We start from the raw sequence: 20,655 nt of genomic DNA on the forward strand, positions 1-20,655 counted from the left end.
AGCAGCCATTTGACTTCAGGTAAGTGACTAAACCTTGTTCCTCTATTGCATGAGTCTAATCTAAGCATTGCATGAACGAATGAGATGGTGGGATTCAGCCAGGAAGCTAGCCATATTCGATTGCACTCATCCAAGCAAAAATCACGCAGCATACATGTATGGTCATTCACGTGAAATTTGAAAAAACACAGACAGTTGTGGATATTTTAAACTCCAGTGCAACTAATGGTAAGTGATTACAGGCAGAGAACTACAGTTCATAATAACACTGCAGTGGGGACCAACGGTCTGCATGCGGCCAACGTGCACTTGGCCAGCTCACCCTCCATCAGCGGAAGTCTCCATAAACAGCCAATTGAACTCATCAGGAAACGAGAGACTTCTACAAGAAAGGCAGAAAACAGCCATGCAGAAAGAAAACTCGGGAGTTTTAGAAAATTTCAAGCTCAAAACGAGGGGAAGGACAGATATCCCTATCCCATTGGATATCAAGCTCTGCGCAATTATGCTGGACACATATATGAAATGGAGATTCAGGAAGGTGCCAAAGGGCCTGTGTTTGTGATTGTATCCGACAAAGGGATTTCGTGCCTCGGGGAAACTCCTACCATTGCCTGGGAAAAAATCCAGAAGAAAAATAACATGCGAATTCAAAAGTTTCATAGAGATCAGTTCTCGATAATTGACGGTGCTGAGCTTTTTGGATTTACAAATCCATTGGTTCAACGCTTATTCCGTGAACTTGTTGCAAATGAAAATGGGACAGCAAATCAGAACATTGAAGACATTCATCTGAATGTAGACACTCTGCAGTCAGAAACTGCCAACTACAACAATAGAAGGACCAATAAGAAGGAAACACTTCAGGCTTGATAAACAGAAGGCTGTTCGTGTAGCATGTCTAAACTCTCCTAAACTTAACATGGATTTTGGTATTCCTGCAATGGTAATTGAGAATGACAATAACAAAAATCAGCCTTTTGAAAGCTTTGATATTGTCAGGAAAACTGGATTGTTTGTGCCAAATTCCCTTGACAAGGATGCAAATACTTGTCCTGGTATTCTGATAAATAACAAAGGCACTGCTAGCAGGCTATTCATTTCAGATCAACCTTCTCATCTAAAGAGAATGGAAATTTCACATTTTGGGCATGGCGGGAATGTAGCTGAAATCATAAATGCAGGACCACGCATGGAAAACCCTTCAGCAATAGCTAATGTTGGCAAGGGCATACTTTCAGGTTCTCAAGTAGAGTCATATTGCCCACAGCAATGCACACTACTGGATAAATTGCAGGATGGTTCCATGCTTGAGTCCTCTATTAGAGATTGTGAAGAAGTATTACAAGATAGAAAGGATGATGAGGGACAGCTGAAAGTTGAGAAATATAATCAGTTTATTCCTCAAGCTAGTGCTATTCCTTTGCAGTCTGTCCCTGAGATATATGGGAAAGGTCAAATACTTTCTAATGAGTGTAGTTTGAGTTCCTCAGAACAGAATAGACAATGTGATACCACCCAATCACTAGATGGAAATTTAGGCAAGGCAGATTCAGATTCCATGGGACAGGAATTTGCAAAGTCGATGATAATGGTGTTTCTCCCACAGGCATTGCCCTTCCTCAAACAAGCTGCCAGAAAGAAAAGAAAGAATACACCAGAAGGGAATTTGCATGCTTCTTCCATTACTGAATATGATCCTAATAATGAATCTTTTGGTCAACACCATGCAGTTAGAAAGAAAATTGGGAAGTCTTCAGGGACATGATAGCAGAAAGTGACATAAAAGCCCTCACCTATGATATCAGTCCTTCTAACAGTGAGGAAGAAGAGCAGAATAGGAGGAGTAATGGAAGGACATGGAAAAGAAACACAAAACAGACCACCACAGAAGGAACAAGAAGAATGAGTGAAATGCCACGCTGCTGAGGCCAAAACTGTGGGTGGAATGAAGGCACAAACACCAAGGGAGAAACGATTACAAATCAAGGCAGAGAGGACTGAAGAAGTCCAAGAAAGTGAGGACATACCCAAGGCAACCACAGAAACATTAAAAGAGAAGGCACCCCCAGCCAAGCGAGCCAAATCGAGGAAAATTGTTTCTACAGGAAGTCAGAAAACTATTCTACAGGAAGCTACAGGACTTTCTACAGGAAGTTCTGTATTTTTACCAGAAACATCCTGTAGAGCCGTTGGGCAGGCCATAATTGATTATGAAGAGGGATTTGAAGCTTGAAGTTTGTTGAGGAGGCATGCAACCACTCTTTTCTTCCATCCTCCACTGGTTTCATCTCCTTTCATATGATTGCATATACTTGCACACTCATACCAAGGCTGAGAATTCACTAGGAAAAGGAGCAGGCAGTGGGAAGAAGCAAAGAGAAAAGCATGGTTTCATGACAGAGAAGAGGACATCACTTCAGAAGCTTGGCATGACAAGGAGGCCACTAGGGCCATCAAAGATGAGGAGAGAGATTGGTTGCTCAGAGGATGAGCAACACTTTCAGTAGGGGGTGATGATGAGCCCCAAAAATGGATAATTATTTGGACTCATTCAACCTCCTAATTTGACTTAATCCACCATTCTCATTAGTTTATTGCATGTTTTTTATTATATTTATGCTAATAGAGTGAATTTGGTTAGTCATTATGCCAACAAGTCTAATGGGTGCTTTGTGTAGCCTTTTTGGTCAACTTGGAGACAAAATTGAAGGTCTTAATGAGCACTTGGCAGCCAAATTCGTGGGAGAACAAGGGAGAGGATTTGTAGGAAGGTGTCCCCTTCATTTATGGGCCCTTACCTCAAATTCTCCACCATCAGCTCGGAGTTCAAAGGCCACCAAATCAATGAGCACAAGGGCAGCCAAGCAAGTCAAGTAGGACTGCTGTTAACTACAAGTTTTGGGCAGCCGAGTCCCTAAATTTTACGAGGACTGTTGGGGTCCTCAATTTGTATAAATAAGAAGGCTTAGGGCCTCATTATTAGCTAGTGGTTAGTCATTTTGTAGCTGGTAGTTAGTCATTTCATAGCCTTGTTGTAGTCATTTTGTAGTTCGATTTTTAGGCAATAGATTAGCTTTGCTTTCAGCTCATTCTCAAGCTCTCCTTGTGGACAGTTTTGATGTAACTCTTCATTTCTTGATCAATAAAGATGAATCCAGCTTTGCACTAGCTCTAAATCTCTCTTGGGAGGCTGTAGCTCTTGGGGTTGGGCCCATCTCAAGCGCCCAGTACCTCCTTTGTTTATCTTTATGTGTTTGCTGCGTTCTTAAAATAAAATCTGCTCTTTAGATTTAAATCTTGCTTTGTTATTTAGGTTGCTTTTGATGGTTAAAGTAGCTTTTTATGTTTAGAATAGATTGGTAGGAGTTATTCATGCATTCAGATCTTTTGGAATGTTCTTGCTCACGTGTTGTACGTGGTTCTTGTTATAAATAAAGCTGTTGTCCATTCTTGTTACTGTTAGCTAGATCATATTAGGGTAGCATAATTAGATCTTTGTTTTCTTGCATGTCTTTGTTTGTTCAGTTTGGAAAACCACTTGTAGAGTACCTGTTATCCTTCTCTATCTACCCATAATCCATCAGATAATCTACTCCAAACCTTAGTCCATGATTCGTACCCTTCATTTGCCATACTTTCCCCACCTTGCCCTAATTCCTACATTCTTGTGCATCATCGCTTCCTCCATCTTTGAACAAATCCAATCGCTCCTTAGCCTCATCCACCAAGTCCTAGACCTCTTCACACCCCTATTTCACCTCCATACTCATTCCTCCATCGTTTTTCCTCCATCCATGCTCCAAAATCCCATTTCAAAACATCCTGTAGAAGAATTACAGAACATCCTGTAGAAATCCTGAACATCCTGTAGAACCCCTGCAGACTTCCTGTAGAAGCTCATAAATGCGGTTTCTTGGTAGCCAAACTTTGTGAGACTCTTTGGAAGGGTCTTAGGGACCCCTTAGACCCTCTCTGAACCTTCCCAACCTTTTGCAAGCATTTCTCCTCCTTGATCTACCTCTGCACAGTGAAAAGCTAGTTAAAAGCACATGCATGATAATTCTCATAACTTAGTCAAAAATACAAAAAGATGTTTTCTTCAGCTAGAGGTAGTGTAGACACATGTATTTTACCTTCATAGAAGTAATGGCATCTCTTTTCATAGTTTACATTCTCTCCTTTGCATCAGTAGGACTAGTTGGTAGAATTAGGGTTTGCTAGGGTTTGCGTTTCTTTTTAGCTTTCAGTTTCTTTCTGCATGTAGATTAGCTTCCTTCGAGTTAGCTTTCGTCCATCAGTTAAAAAGCTTCTTCTAAGAGCTCATAGAAGTTGGCTTAAGCTCCTAGCGGACTTGTGCCAGCTGACCAAGTGACAGTTGCGGCAAGAGCTAGTACTTGCGCATACAGCACCGTCGCTTCCAAGTTTGTTACGAACTACCGGGATGATAAAATTAAAGAAGGCAGTTCCAGGAGTTGTAGCATTAGTGCTACAATACCGGGGCCCACCACACTGCACCAATTCTCTGAGGCCCAAATTGGGCCCTCCCCTTTCATATTGATGTTGATGTCTCACACAAAGCCATAGGATCAGCCGTAGGTTAGATAGATGAAAAACTACCTTATGTTATCTATTTTATCAGTAAGAATTTATCAAATTTTAAATTAAATTATACAGTGATTGAAAAGGATCTCCTGGCCATTGTGCATTCATTGAACAAATTCAGGAATTATATTATAGGCTATCAAACATTTTTGCATACTCACCATGCTAAAATCAAATATTTAATGAATAAACAAGATGTGAATGCTAGAATTATAAGATGGTTACTTTTATTACAACAATTTGATCTAACCATTGTTGATAAACTTAGTAAGGAAAATATTGTTGCAGACTTTTTGTCAGGTGAAGAAGGAATGGTTGATGACCAGTTACCGGATGAGCATTTATTTGCTATTTCAGTTCTCTCTCCATGGTTTGTTGATATAGAAAACTATTTGGTATCAGCATTGTTCCCACCAAACTTGTTCTCCAAAGAAAAGAGCAAGATAGTCAGGAAAAGCACCCGCTTCACTTGGATTGGGGCAATCTCTTCAAACTTGGCCCAGATAAAATCTTGATAAGGTGTGTTAGGGAGGAGGAAGTCTTTAACATCATTCTGACCTGTCATGATGGGCCTTATGGGGGTCACTTTGCAGCAAATAGGACAACATTCAAAGTGTTACAAGCAGGCTATTATTGGCTCACTCTTCATCAGGATGTGAGAAAATATACTAGTTAGTGTGATCAGTGCCAAAGTATGGGAAGGCCTACTCCAGGAGATGAAAGGCCTCTGCAGCCTCAAGTGACTTTTGAGCCATTTGACGAGTGGGGCATGGACTTCATTAGGCATATTGACCCTCCTTCCAAGAAAAAACAATATATTATTGTTTGCACTGATTATTTGACTAAGTGGGATGAAACCAAGGCAATTAAGGAAACAACAAAGGAGAAGGTGGTTGAGTTCCTAAGGGAGAATGTATTCTACAAATTTGGGTACCCTAGAGAGCTGGTCACAGACCAAGACAACTAGTTTACCTCCAACATGATCGAATACTTTCTCAACCATCACAATATCAGGCATAAAACCTCCACTCCCTATCATCCACAAGCTAATGGGCAAGTGGAGGTGACCAACAGAGCACTGGAGGGAATCTTGACCAAAGTGGTAAGTAGCAATACGAAGGATTGGGCAGATAGACTAGTTGAGGCCACCTGGGCCTATAATACCACATGGAAGACCACCACTAGATTCACACCTTATGAGCTAGTCTATGGGAAAAAGGCCTTGTTGTCCATTGAATTTGAATATAACACATTAATGATGGAAACTCAACAAGATCTAGATCTCAACAGTGCACAGAAAGAGAGTTTGTTTTAATTGAATGGTTTGAATGAATTATGAATGTAGGCCCTCCTACATATAGAGGTAGTTCAACTTCAAAGGAAGATCTGGGATGATAAAAACATCAAGGAGAAGAAATTTCAGGAAGGTTATTGATCGTTTCTATATCATTCAAGGTATAAAGACTTCAAGGGCAAGTTAAGGACAAGATGGCTAGGACATTATGTTGTGGAAAGATGTCATGATAATGGTTCAATGAAAATCAGAACCATAGATGAAGAGGCCATTCCTTTGCTTGTTAATGGACACCGATTGAAAATTTACAAGAGACCTTTATCAAAACAAGAGTTCATTTATGATATCAATAAAAAATTGATGATAGTGGAGTAAGTTCTAGCTCCTCCCTCATCAAATCACTGAGAAAAGGAAAAAGAATAAGGACTTTGGTGAAAACCTCCATGAGGCGCTTGAGTCCCATCATTGAGTTGAAAACCTCTTGAGGCAGCTCATTGGTGTCAAAAAAAAAAAAAAAAAAAGAGAATAAAAAAGATCCCTGGGTGAAAACCTCTCTTGAGATGCCCAGGAAAAACATCTAAGGTGAAAACCTCTCAGAGGGAACCTAGTTTTCTTCAAAAAAAAAATAAATAAATTAAATCATGAAATCCCAATTTGTAGGTCAGCAACAAGGATGGTCAAGGAGAAAAGGAGGATCACAAAGAGACCCCTTTCACTCACATATTTATTTTTCCACTCATTACCATTCATTCCTCCATCACATTTGTCATTTTTTCCTCTCCATTGCTTCAGTTTACAAAGGGACTCTATTTTCTTAAGGATCCACCGTATTCCTACAAGATCCCCTGAGAACCTATAGGATGATCCTATAGGAACTACAGTGACAAAGAAATCCTAGAGGAAGCAATCCTAAGGCAAATAAATGACTTTCTAGGCCAATAAAATTAACCCTCTTCATCATTCAATCACCACACCTTGTCCACCATCATCACTTCTGCACTCACCATTAAAAAAAAAAATTAGTTTCAAGAGTATTTTTCAGTCTTTGAAAAAAGGGGCAAAAAGAGGAATAAAGAGAATCACCTGAATATTACTTGCCTTCCACCTTCCTATTCCTTCTCTCCATCCATGTCAACATCCTCACAACCTCAACAAGAAGAATGATTAAAGAGTTATGAGGGAGAAGCAACTACAAGACATCCTGTAGGAAATCTTGTAGCGCATATCCCACAAAATACCACTCATACCAACAGCAAGCCTTCAGTGTGATGATTTAGGAGCTCCAAAGCGGCATCATCATATATTCAGCCACAGGTACCTACACAAAAAAAGAAGCCATTAGCAGTAAAATGAGGAGGAAGAAGAATAGCATGGAACAAATATACATAGCATCACCTCTAGTCTTCGACAACTACAACACAGCATTGGAACCACAAGCAAGTATCCCACTCATTCTCTCACATGCATCATGTAGTCAAAAAAATGTAAGGGTTATGAGATAGTTAGTTTATAAGTGAAAAGGTGGCCAGTTAACTTGGCCACCTTCGTTCAATCAACACATACACAACCGGGTGTCCTCTCACACATGGCTGCATCCAACTCAAAGACAGAGGAGTAGGAAAAAAGTGGTTAAAGCTACGGATGCATAAGGTGGGATTTGATTAGGAGGAGTGAGGAATGATGATGTGGTACTAGGTACCAACGGTCCAAAAATGGAAACGTACCTTTGTTGCCATCACAACATATCGCCCCGAATCACCATAAGAGGAAATAAAACATTGCTCCCATGCATTCATGCATTTCACTTCCTCGAAACTCACTCACTCAGGTCCCTATCATACCTAGGAAACCCACCGAAAGCAAAACTCCATCGTTTTACTGCACAGGAATTCCTACAGTATTTCACAAGAATTCCTACAAGATCATGCACAGGAATTCATACAGGATACACAAAGGCTTTCTACAGGATTGGCAAAGAAGAGTTCAAAAGGGATAACATAGGAGTTGGCCACTGCAAACACTCTAAAGAGGTAGGATCTGTAATTACATCCATATTTACAAGTAATTGAACCAAAAATCCTCTAAGTTTGAGTGAATTTAGAAACTGTGTAATTATATTACATATGCAGTCATCTCTGTTTTGGTTCTGAAGTTGAAATTGTCTAAACCCTCTCATCTCCACAAACTTCACCAAAAAGATCACAAGAAGGTTTAATAGGAGGGAGCCCACCAACACTGAGAGAATCCAACAACACCCCCAAGTGCTTGAAATTTTCACAAGACATAATTGGATGGGGTTTTTCAAAACATTCAGAGGGTATGATGATGAGGTGGCTCAAGAATTTTCTCTCTCCCTCACTCCACTCACTAGAATCCATGCCAATATTGTAATATGGGGCCTCTCTATAGATCTCACCCCTGAGCTCATTAGCACAGTCACCACACTTCACCTAGGAATACCATGGAGGAAAGAAGACAAAGGAGATATCTATTTTTCCAAAAGAAAATTATTTTTAGAAGGTGAGGAACCCACTAAGGACAAAAATGGAGTAAGGATGGAAAGTCTGCCATATCCATGGAATGAGGTAAGATACCAACTGATCAAATACATTTCATGTGAGGGTAGGTATAGTGTGGCCTATGGCTATCGTTTTAGGATTCTTGAAGAATTGAGATTTCGAGCAGAAACACCCCCTCACCAAAGGCTAAGCATACCATTCTTCCTTCTTCAATCACTCATAGACTCAAGCATCAAAGTGAAGGAGGGAAATTCCTAACAGTTAGTTCACCATGGGTTAATTAGGATCCTTATAGAAGATTCCCTCCAAAATCTTAGAACTCTTATAACATGGTCAATTTTCAGAGACATGCGAGCAGAGGATGACATCAAAGCTCTCACATATGATGTTAGTCCTACTATCAGTGAAGAGGAAGATACGGAGGGAGATGAGGATGAGATGGATCAAGAAGGATATGACACATAATAACATGATGAAGATGAAGAAGAAGAGGGAGAAGAGAAGGAGGATGACGAAGAAACAGAGGAGGATGTTAAGGAGGAAACTGATAGAGATGATGAATATCTATAAGAAGAAGAAGAAGACAAGAAGGACATAGAGGAAGAAGTCAATGGAAAAGAGGGGATAGAAAACAAGGAGGAGTCACCTAGGGTGTCTCCAAAAGCCACTTAGAGAGAGGCAACAGCTGCCCTCACTTCTTTTAGCACCCTAATCAAGAAAAAAGGAAAAAGACAGAGGCAAGGCCTATTATATTTCAGGACAAGAAAATTCACAAGAATAAAACAGGGGAAACCCCAAGAAGCAACCAAAATTCCTATTTTGATTGAAGACTCCCCTACACAAAAGGAGAAAATGCCTTCCCCTAATTCCCCTATCACCTATGTGAGAAGCCCTACTACTAGATCAACTTCCTCCAAGGGAAAGGCATTCCTACAAGATACACAACAAAATCTAGAAGAAGAAACAACAGTGCTACAAGATATTCTGCTGAACCTACAGGAGGCACAAAAATTGGAAAGGAAGGTAGGGGAGCAATAAGAAACTAAAGAAGAGGACCCAGAGACAAAAGGACCCAACCCCCAACCTAACCTAGACTCCTATTATGGTTTATTGAAGGAGGTAGGGTCATACCTCAAAAATTTTCCATCCTATTGTTCTTCGAGCTTGAGAAGGAGAGGGACAGAACTCACTGATGGATGTAGATTGTCAAATCAAAGGGGGTGGAATACATTGGGCACATGGAAGAGAAAATCAAGGAGATGGGCAGAGAGCTAAGTGGCTTGAGGGACAAAGAAGCCATAATGAGAGATGAACTAGAGATAAAAAATGCATGGTTGAGGGGACAACTATAGGAAAGAGAGAATCAATTGGCATGTATGGTCAATCTCTCTTTGGAATCAATCTAGTGTAGGATGCCAACTAAATCCTATGCCTTATGCCTCAAAGAATGATGGCTGCAATTTTAGATTAATACCCTAGCACAAAGAGGCACCATGCCATTTCAGGACTACAGGTAGTTCATTTATCTTTGTGATCAAAGTACACTAGAAGATAGGGCCAACATGGCTGATTTTTATTTGCACAACATGGCCCTAACAGACATGAATGTATGGGACCCTAATGCCAAGCTAGGAGATTTACAATTAATGGATTTTTCATAATGGATGAACCATGAGGAGTCAAGGGCTGCAGAGATGAAAAGGATATTGACAAGAGAGCAAATTGAACCTCTTCTGATCAGAATTGAACAATCAAATCCCATGGCCATCATCAGTACCCATAATTTGATTTCAAATTATCCTTAGCTGGCACCTAGATATATTGCTACCCAAGAGCAATCAATTTCACATTTTGAGGACATGTTTAGGTTGCTAGGAGATGATGGCATACATCCCTGCCTGAGGAGATGGAACGCACTACAATATAGCTTAAAGATAAGAGAGTATCACTCATCTCAGAGGTTGAGAGAGGCACTAAACAAGACACCTATGTATAAGAGATCTATGCAAAGGTTGAAGGTCAATTATATTGGTCTAAAACTCAGTCCGCCACTACTCTTAGGGATGCTAGAAGGGATCAAGGAAGAATAAGAGAAGAGGTAGTTGGAGGAGGTAGAAAATAAATCAGGCTTGTATGAACAAGAAGAGGAGACCAAAACAGAAGCATGGGATGTCAGAGAGGCCACTAGAGCCATGAAGGATATGGATATTGATTAAGTTTCTCAGAGGATGAGCAACACTTTCAATAGGGGGGTGATGACAAGCCTCATGATTGGGTAAATATATGTTCCATAATTCACCTCCTTGCTTAGTGAAACCAACTTTTCTCATAACCTATTACATGTTTTTTATTATATTTTGTTTATGAGGCAAATTAGAGTTGGATATTATGCTTTGTGGACTAATATGCATTGAATGCAGGACTAAAGGAGAAAATCAAGGAATTTTGGTAAATACTAAGGTCAAAACTCTAATGGGACAAGGGAGAGGGATTGTAGGATGTAATTCCTCCTCATTTACTACTCCTCCATTCGAATATTCCTCCATTCATCACATTAGCTCAGAGTTCAAACATCCAAACCATGAGGACTAGAAGGCAACGAACAAGTGAGAGACAAAGCACCAATTTATCTCAATTTTGGGAGCCAAGCCTCCATAATTTTAAGGAATTCATTGGGGACTTCAAATGTATAGGTAGAGAGGCCAAGGGCCTCAGTCGGATTTGGATTCTTATTGTAAAAATCTAAGCTATTTTCGAGCTACAATACTTGTGAAAGTTCCCTTGATGTAATTTGTTGTTTTGGTAATAACAATGAGTGTTGTTTTGAGCCAACACTGTGTTAACTCAAAGGGCTAAAGCTCTTGTGTTAGGGCCCAACCCTAGTAGCCAAGGCTCCTCTTTATTGTACATGTATTTTTAGTGTAGATTCATAGCTTCATTGTTAATTTTCATTTTATATGCATTTCCATTACGAGAAGCGTAGATTAGATTGGCTTTTTAATAGTTTTCTTCCATTTGTGCATTATTTCAAGTAGCATGTCAGCAAGGAGAAAAAGGATCACCACAAGGTTGTTAGCAAGTGTCTCAGCCTCACTTCCTCCCTCTGGGACCATGTCTTGAGGAAGGGACTCTTAAGCAGCCCCAAAAACACAAATTTCTAGTTCTTTTATGAGATTTGGAGTTTCTTGTCTTTAATTTAGCATTTTCTTAGTTTTGAAAGGTAGATTTCATTGTCATCTTTTTCATCTACATTTCTGCAGTAGATCTCACTCATGCTTTCATTCCTTTCAGCAACTTTTGTCATGCATAGTGTAGGCAGTTGATTCATTAATTTCTCTTTCCTAGTTTATGAAAATGTTTCTTGTTGCATAGATTTTTGGAAGACACACATGTTTTATGCAGAGCAGGTGCTTCAAGAGGAAACTAAGACTTCATAGCCAGAAACCACCTTCCACTTCATCCACCTTAGCCATCCCTTATTTTCACCATCACCTTCTCTAGTTTTTTCGTCATTTTTCATAAAAATTATCCCAAGCACATTGAGCGAATCTAGCCATCTATTATCTTGGATATCGACTCCTCAGTTAGCTTAGACCTTGTACCACTCTATTCCCCATCATGAACCTGTAAAAATTGTTAGAGGATGTAGATAAGTATAATTTTAGAATTAATAAAAGGTCATGACGCCTATGTTAAAGGTGAATCTTCCCCGTAAACAAAGAAAAAAATTAAACTTATGGAGCCTAGTGGTGGGTTTTCCGGGTAGGCTCAGGAGGTTCGTTACATTTGCAGTTTTACGAGGGCCCTATAATGGCTAGCCTCTTTGTTAGGCCCTGCTTCATGACTTCTATCTAGCTTTCATCTAAGGTGGAATTCCACGCAGGCCATTTCTGCAAAAATGTGGAGCGTTCTTCTACTCAAATGATTTTGGATCCTCGGAAATGCACATTCTAAATTATATGCATCCTTTAATTTCCTCTTTTCTAGATAACCTGGATATATAGTTTGTAGTTTTAATCATAGAAAGTGCTCCCCGAAAGGAAGCTCTTTTATTTTATGGGTGTTGAAGACATTTCAAAACATGGACATAGGTATGAAGCTTCTTTGAAAGACAATATGAAAGAAATGACCCAGAGATTCCTATAAAATGTAAACAAAATTCAAACAAAGAGAAAATAGGGACACATGGATGTGCCGTTTCCAAAATTCTCAATTACATCATGAGGGTTGGTTGCCCTACACTCAATCTAAGTAATCTGCCCAATTTTCTTAGCCATAGTCATCCAAGGAAGCAAATCCTCAACTCTTGCTTCAATGGATTGGCCATGGTCCATTTAATTGTTTAGTCTTGTGAATTTAATTGGAAATATGTTATTGCACTTTCCAAAAGTTTCAAATTTTAGTGCAAAATATATCTTTCTAACAATGTTTGGAGATGCATTCTAATGAATCTTCACATCTCAATGAAAACAATAAATTCATGTGTCATTTACTATCAGCATATGCAAAACAAATGATACAATTAATTCAATCATGATTTTTGGTTTTAACAGAGGGAGTGGCTTAAGGCACATTTATCTTATTTCGACTCAACAAAATTATAGAAGAAATTTGATTTATACCCTCAAAATTAACTAAGATGGAATGAGATGATTAATGCAGAATGTGTTAATTACTTTCATTTTTAATGTAGTTTGTATATAATGTGTTAATTGTATAGTTTGCATGTAAAATTTACCTAAAACATTAAAAAGTAAAAATTAGTGCAATAATTATTAATATATTAAAGATATTTGATTTTGTGTATATTTATTCTTTTATTCTCAAGGAAGTGGCTGTAACAGTGTTTTCATCCTTTGTTCATCAAGTTGGTTGTTTCTTGAACAGTGTCAAATATTGCAGATGGTGGAGTTTCAAAGGATAGACTCACGGTTGCCCCAAAAACTCCAGTTCTTTATCTCTTTAAGTGGTTGTTTATTCAAATTATAATTTTGATATGGTAAAAGATGCAGAATTCAATTTAAAAAGAAACATATTTAAAGTGTTTTATTGTTTTATTTATTCTATTTATAGGCAATTGTCTCCAATCTAAGATTATAATTTTTCTCAAAAAACTAATTATTCTCTACATCAATCAAATTAACTTGAATGAAATCATTCCATTAGTGATGGTAAAAATTATGAATTAATATATATAGAATATTATGTATTAAATTTTTATTTCTTTTATTTCTTTTATTTAAAATGGAATTTTAATGTAATTGAAAGGTATTTTTTAATTTCTTCAAGAGAAAAGGCTCTTGAAGCGAAACATATAGATCCAAATTTGAAATTCCAACCAATTCCCCCACCTTTTTAAGCATATGATTTACCTATTCATTGAAATCTGCTCATACCTTCTAGTTATTTTGTGAATTTTTGGGCAAGGAGGGCTTAGGGCTTTAAGCCTAGCAAATCAGACTATAGGCTTTCGAATTTTGGGGAAGAATGGCCAGTAACGAAGAGAAGGTGCAGTCTATGCTGAATAGGTTCTTGACATTAATGAACAAACAGAAGAATAAACCCAAGTAGAGGCACTCATTCCTAGCCTTAGAATGGCGCGATCTCGTAAAGGCACATAAATGGACACAACAAATAATATGAGAGATTGGACCAAAGGTCATGGAGATTCAAAACCTGGACCATGGGAAACACTACCTCCCAAGCTTCAATGACGAGATCAACAAGCTGATTAGTAAAAGAATCATTGGGAAGCTCATATCCTAGAGCTTGGAGGCCCTAATTATGCCAAACTAGGGTCCAAAATGACAAACTTGGAAGGAAACTAGGTGGATGTGCACAGTGCTATTGGTGCTACCATTTTGCTTCACTATATCCCTGTGAATCCTGTTTTGTCGACTATTTTCTATCACTTTCTCTGTATTTTATGGACAAAAGAGCGAAGGAAATGTACAACATATTAAATGCATGTTCAATAGTACGATCAAAGCATGTGACCCACCGGAAGACCAAAAATTAAAACTGAATCTATGGTGGGCACTGGGTACTACTATTATCTAGGCCAAACGATACCTCTCCTCTATGTAATTTCTGGTCATCGCTATTTATTTCCGCCATCTGAGGGACAGGAATGTGAGGATCTTTTGTTGTGTAGTGAGATACGAATTAGGGGATCCATTGTCATGTAGTTGAATGTGAACTACGGTAGCCTCGTTTAGAGATACTTCGAGACTACAAAATTCCTAACTGTCCTCAAAGCGATATTCGATAATACCCCCGAGGCAAAGAAGAGGAGGTATACATATGAGATTTACAAGTTAAATGATGCAAGTTATTATGGCTACAAGGATGATGAGGACAAGATCTTGGAGAAAGTCGAGAAACTCGCAGAGGAGGAGATGTGGGCCAGGGCATTGAGAGAGTGGCAAAGGATTGAGTCTATCAAGAGGGAGGCCAGGTTAACGGTGAAGAGTGGGGAGGTCACTGTCGTTAAGCTGGTTCTGTTCAAGGAAGAGGAGGATGTGGCAAAATAAATCAGAGAGCAGGAGAAGGGAAACCAACAATAGAGAGAGCGAGAGTTTGTTGCCCATGTGCCCCTACCAGATGAGGAAGAGATTGAGCGCATGGTTATGGAGAAGAAGAAATATGAGCTTCTTAGTAAATAAACGAGTGAGGATCTTCTGGAGGAGTAGTTCCAGGCCAAGGAAATGCTTGATATTCAATAATAAGGTATTTTGTTGAAGCTTATGGATCTTCAGTTTTTTCTTCAAATGAGCTTCTCATTTTCCATGAGGGTGGGGTTGTCAATGCTCCCATGAGGGTGGTGAAGAATTTGTGCATTTCATGTTTTAGAAAAAAATGATGATGTTGAGTGTATATCCTTGGTGACTTTGGCATAATATTTTTCCTCAGACCTAACACCTAAGTGAAAATAGTCTATTTTATACCCTAAAGCATGTTTTAAAGAATTTTCACCATTCATCTCATATTTGAGAAGAGTCAACACACAATTTACATAATAATTATTTGATAACCTGTTCAAAATTTGAACAATTCCATCCCAAATGCATTGGTTTAAACTTAGTGTTAGATTAGTTGTGATCATCAGGTATATATCAATATAGTGTTTTAGTAGTTTTTTACTGTTAGTTTCCTTTAGTGTAGTCTAGAAATTCATCTTCTCCATGGATTGGGCATTGCAAATTACGGGTCTCTCTCTAAGGACAACAATATTGCGATTCTTTTACATAATGATGGTAGTTTGAAGATATTCTCATTTAAAATGGGCAGTGTAAATCGAGGAGGATTGGATTTACTAATACATGATTGCAGTCTTAATTTAGAGCAGGTGGAAAAGCCAGGTCCTGGTATCCTCAACAATACATCAAATGCTGGGATCAACCCAGAATTTACACTAGATTTCATTGGAAATACAACCTGCATTACTACAACTATTAAACTAGGAGGCGATGTTATTCGAAACAATGATTTATGTGTTAAGATGAATTTAGCATAAGAAGAAGGATTCTTAGAGAGCCCAACCCTACTGGATTTAAGGTTTATGCACTTTTTCTTCAATCATATATATATATATATATATATATATATATATATATATATATATATATATATATATATATATATATATATCTTTAATAATTACATCATAGTTTTCCTTCTTCTAGTGTAGCTCGTGTTTTTCCATTAAAGAGAAAGTTTTGTAATGTTATTGTAGGATGAATGAAAGTAGTTGTGAAATTAAGCACGAGTAGATTTTGATAAAGAGTTATGGATACTTGTGTTGATATATCTATGATTGCATATTTGCAAATAACTCTGTTTAATTCCAATCCAGACATTGTAATGGTAGGTTTCCATGTTAATGTGGGAAATAATCACCAAAGTCAAAGGAAAATGGATGCTTTATTGTTTTTCTTTTCATTTGGACTTGTAGAAAAAATTCCACTTGTGCCTTTGTTGAAGGCATATCTTGAGCATCAAAGGAAAGCATCAGAGGAAATAGCAAAAAAAAGAAGAGATCATGTTGGGTCACTGGTATGTTTATTCTTATTGGTGTGGTTCATGCTCCCTTGTTAATATAAACTATCAAAATATTAACTTTTCATTAGACATATTCTCTGAACACTTCCATGTCTTATTGCAGAATTCAACAACCTCAAAAGAAATTCATTCATTGAACAATGCAATAAAGTGAATTGAAGTGCACAAAATTGAATCACAAATGCCTACCAGAGATCTTGAAAAACGTGTGGTTCAGTTATAGAAAGACATGGAAGAGAGGAAAATATCTATAAATGGGCTTGTCTTACTAGTGATAATGGTGGTGGTGGTGTTGATGGTGCTAGTGTTGTTGTTGGTTCACTGTTCTTTAAACATTCCCCTCCCAATGCCTTTGCCCTTCCCAATTCTTCTTTGTTGCTCCTAAAACTACCCATCCGAGTACCTTTTCCCTTTCCAATTCTTATTTGTTACTCCCTACTAAACCTACCCATCCCAATGCTTTTTCCCCTTCAAAGTTGTGTGATTTACAACATCCTGTATAAAATTGAGTGAATTTGGTAAATGAACGAGGCATATGCAGTGTTTTTAAAAGGATTGTTTTATTTTGCTGCATGGCATCTCGTATAATCCTCCTGTGATGTTTTGAAGTGTATTTTAGTACCCCTTCTCTCCTTTTTGTGCATATGCTCATGTTTATATTGTGTTACTTTGTGCATGTAAGAGACATGAGAATAAATTGGTATTACAAGTTGAAGTGCCTTGTTTTCTAAGCACTTGATTCTTTACAACAATGACTGTAATGTAACATGTTAATTGGAGTAAAAATCACCACAAAAATTCTTAAAAATTACATCAGATGTATAATCCACTTAAAAATGATAACCCACTTAAAAATTACATCAGATGTATAATCTCACAATTCATGACCTTGACCAATAATAAAACTATTAGTAGTTTATCAAATAATTTCAACTAATGTTCTGTCTATGCCTTTTGTTCTTCAAGAAACCCAGGGCATTACTACAGTAAATGGAACTGTAACTACTCAACATTTTGCAGTATATTATTCTACCAGAAAAACCATTTCTCCCTCATTTATGTACAATTCATTGCACATGAGTGAAGGTGTTGATGTTGAATGTGAAATGATCTCATTGCATTACCAGCCATTGAGGTCAACTGTTAGCCAATGCGAGACCCATCACCATTAATGAGAGTGATGACCAAGGTACCCTGATTCATCCTATCGAGTGTGAATTTATGAGTCGTTGTCAAACCCCTTATAGCATCCAGTAGTTAAGGATCCATAGTGATTCCCCATTGTTGCTGGTGGGATAGCATGTCATTAGGGCATACAAGCTTCAAGGCATCATAAGACTCTGATCTTACACCCATATAATTTGTTGATGTCGATCGACCAAGATTGTTGGAAGGAGGGCCTTAAGAAATCCCACATCAGTCCAACACGAGCAATCCAAAAATTAACTAAAAAATAAAATTTATTAAGAGAATCCAAGAGGATCCACTGACCTGTGGTTTTAACAAGCCCAGGGCAGTCCATGATTGCTAGATTTCAATTTTAGAGACTCTGAAATACTTGGAAAAGAAGACTCCAAGGGGGCTCTTTTTCTATAACTAGTCCATTGGGCCCAGAAAAAGGAATAAACCTATACCTAATAGACACTCCTCTCATGGTTTACTGAGCATGACAAGGAACAAAGTGAGCTCATTATATCAGCAGGAAATCAAGAAGAGATAGTGGAAGGAATGACTCCTTCACCCACCATTTCTAGCTCTTTTTTCTTCACAATTTATTCCACGAATTCCTCCTTAGATTGGGGTTTTTGATATAGCTTGAGTTTGTGCCCATTCACCAAAAAGGTAACATTCCCATCATCAATATTTTTAAGCCAAACATATCCATTATCAAAAGAAATTCTCAATTTCATAGTGGCCTAGCCAATGTGTGTTGAATTTACCTTTAAAATTCTTAAATTTTGAGTCATACAACAAAGCCTAGTATCCCACTTTAAATTGCTTCTTTTTAATGTATATTCCATGCAATTTAGCCCATTGTTGTTGGATCAAGTCAGTATGTTGAAAATAATCCTACCTAATCTCATCTAACTCATTGAGCTGTAAGATTCTTTATTGTTAAGCTTCATCAAGGTCTATACCCAAATCTGTTGCCATCTTGAAAGTTTTGATCTGAAATTCAATGGGTAATAAAAATTGCTTTCCCTACACAAATTCATATGGAGAGAAGCTAGTGGTATTTCTCCATGTGATCTTTTAAGCCCATAATGCTTCAGGAAATTGGTCAAACCAATCCTTCTTTTGTAATTTCACTTTCTTTGTAAGGTTTGTCTCCAAAACCTTATTTGTTGATTCCACCTTCCCATTGGCTTGTGGGTGGTAAGGGGTCAAATTCTGCTGAGTAATCTGATATTTATGTACAATTCCCTGCATAAGCTTTTACATAAACTGAGTACCTTGATCAGTAATTAACTCCCTAGGTACCCAAAATCTTACAAAAGTATCAAAGAAAAGAAAATCTACCATTTCTTTCCCCATTTCTCTAGGTAGTGCTCTTGTCTCCACCCACTTTGTAACATAATTAGTACAAACTAAAATATACTTATTACCTTTGGACATAGGATTGATGGAACCCAAAAAATCAAGAGGCCACCTCTCAAAAGGTTCTATGAGAACCTATGGTTGTAAAGGCATCTTGTTTGATTATACAGGCCCACCCCATTCTCTGGAATCTATCACACTTCCAGACATACTCTTTTGCATCTTTAAAATGACTTAGCTAATAGTAACCTGAGCGGAGGATCTTATAGGTTGTCTGCTTGTCTGTAAAGCTCCCTCCACAAGGTTCATCATGATATGCTCTTAATATGTAATAGATCTTATCTTCCCTAACACACATGCGAATAATCAAATCAGGTCTAGTGAAAAAGAGATCTCCCCTAATCCAAGAGTAATCAACACTTTTCCTAATAATTCTCTTTTTCTGATTAGATGAAAAGTAAGGTGGAAACTTTCCTGTAGCAAGGTAGTTGGCCATGTCTACAAACCAAGGTGTTTTGATAGAAATAGAAAACAAATTTTCATCTGGAAAGCTATCATTAACATGAACATCCTCACCTACATGGTTGAGCCTAGATAAGAAATCAGCTACCTGATTTTCTTTTCCTAGTCTATCCAATATTCTGATGTCAAATTCCTGCAGCAACAAAGCCACCTAGTAATCCTGCCATTAGTGACTGGTTTGTTCATGAGATATCAAATGGACAAATGATTAGTGTGTACAAAAACTTCATAGGCTGTGATGTAATTTCCAAACTTATTAATAACATAAATTAAAGCAAGGAATTCTTTTTCAGTTACTGTGTAATTTAGTTCTGCAAGAATTAAATTTTTACTAACAAAATGAATAGCATGGGTTACAGGATACTCCTTTTGACCCAATACTGCTCTTATTGCTGAATCAAAGGCATCAGTCAAAATATGAAAGGGAAATTTCCATTCTGGGCTCCCAAGATAGGTGCTGAAAAAATATTTCCCTTCAGGGTATCAAATGCATCTTGACACTCATCATTCCAATGAAATTCAGATTCTTCAGTAAATAATTTGAACAATGGAAAGGATAACTTTGTAAAATTTTCAACAAACCTTCTGTAGTATCTTGCATGTCCAAGGAAACTTAGAACTCCCTTTTGACTGGTTGGTGGGGGCAGCTTTACAATAACTTCAATCTTTGTCGGATCAACTTTAATTACTGCCGCAGAAACATGATGACCCAAAACAATACCTTTAGTCATAATCATAAAACATTTTTCATTAGTTAATGAAAGATTAGTTTCTCTACATCTCTACAAAAATTTCTCAATATTATGTAAAGCCTCTTCAAAAGTATCACCCATTATTGTAAAATCATCCATATAGACCTCTATGTAATCATGCAAAAGGCTAGAGAAAATACCAAGGACCGCCCACTGGAATGTGGTTGGTGTGTTGCATAAACCAAATGGTAATACCCTATATGCATAGGTACCCGAGGGACATGTCAATGTTGTCTTCTCTAAGTTCTCTAGAGCTATCATAATCTAATTGTATCTGTTGAACCCATCTAGGAAGGAAAAATACTTTTTCCCTGCTAAAGTGTCCAACACTTGATCTATAAAAGGAAAGGGAAAGTGATCGTTT

At 37.9% G+C, this 20,655-nt stretch overlaps 1 pseudogene; it reads left to right on the forward strand.

Moving 5' to 3' along the window:
* Positions 1–13,905: 13,905 nt before the first annotated feature.
* Positions 13,906–15,143, forward strand: LOC149142651 (uncharacterized; annotated as a pseudogene).
* The last annotated feature ends 5,512 nt before the right edge of the window (positions 15,144–20,655 follow it).

This window comes from Pinus tabuliformis, chromosome X, assembly GCF_031772625.1.
Source record: "Pinus tabuliformis cultivar Carrire ecotype Pingquan chromosome X, CPIR1, whole genome shotgun sequence".
Lineage (NCBI taxonomy): Eukaryota > Viridiplantae > Streptophyta > Pinopsida > Pinales > Pinaceae > Pinus > Pinus tabuliformis.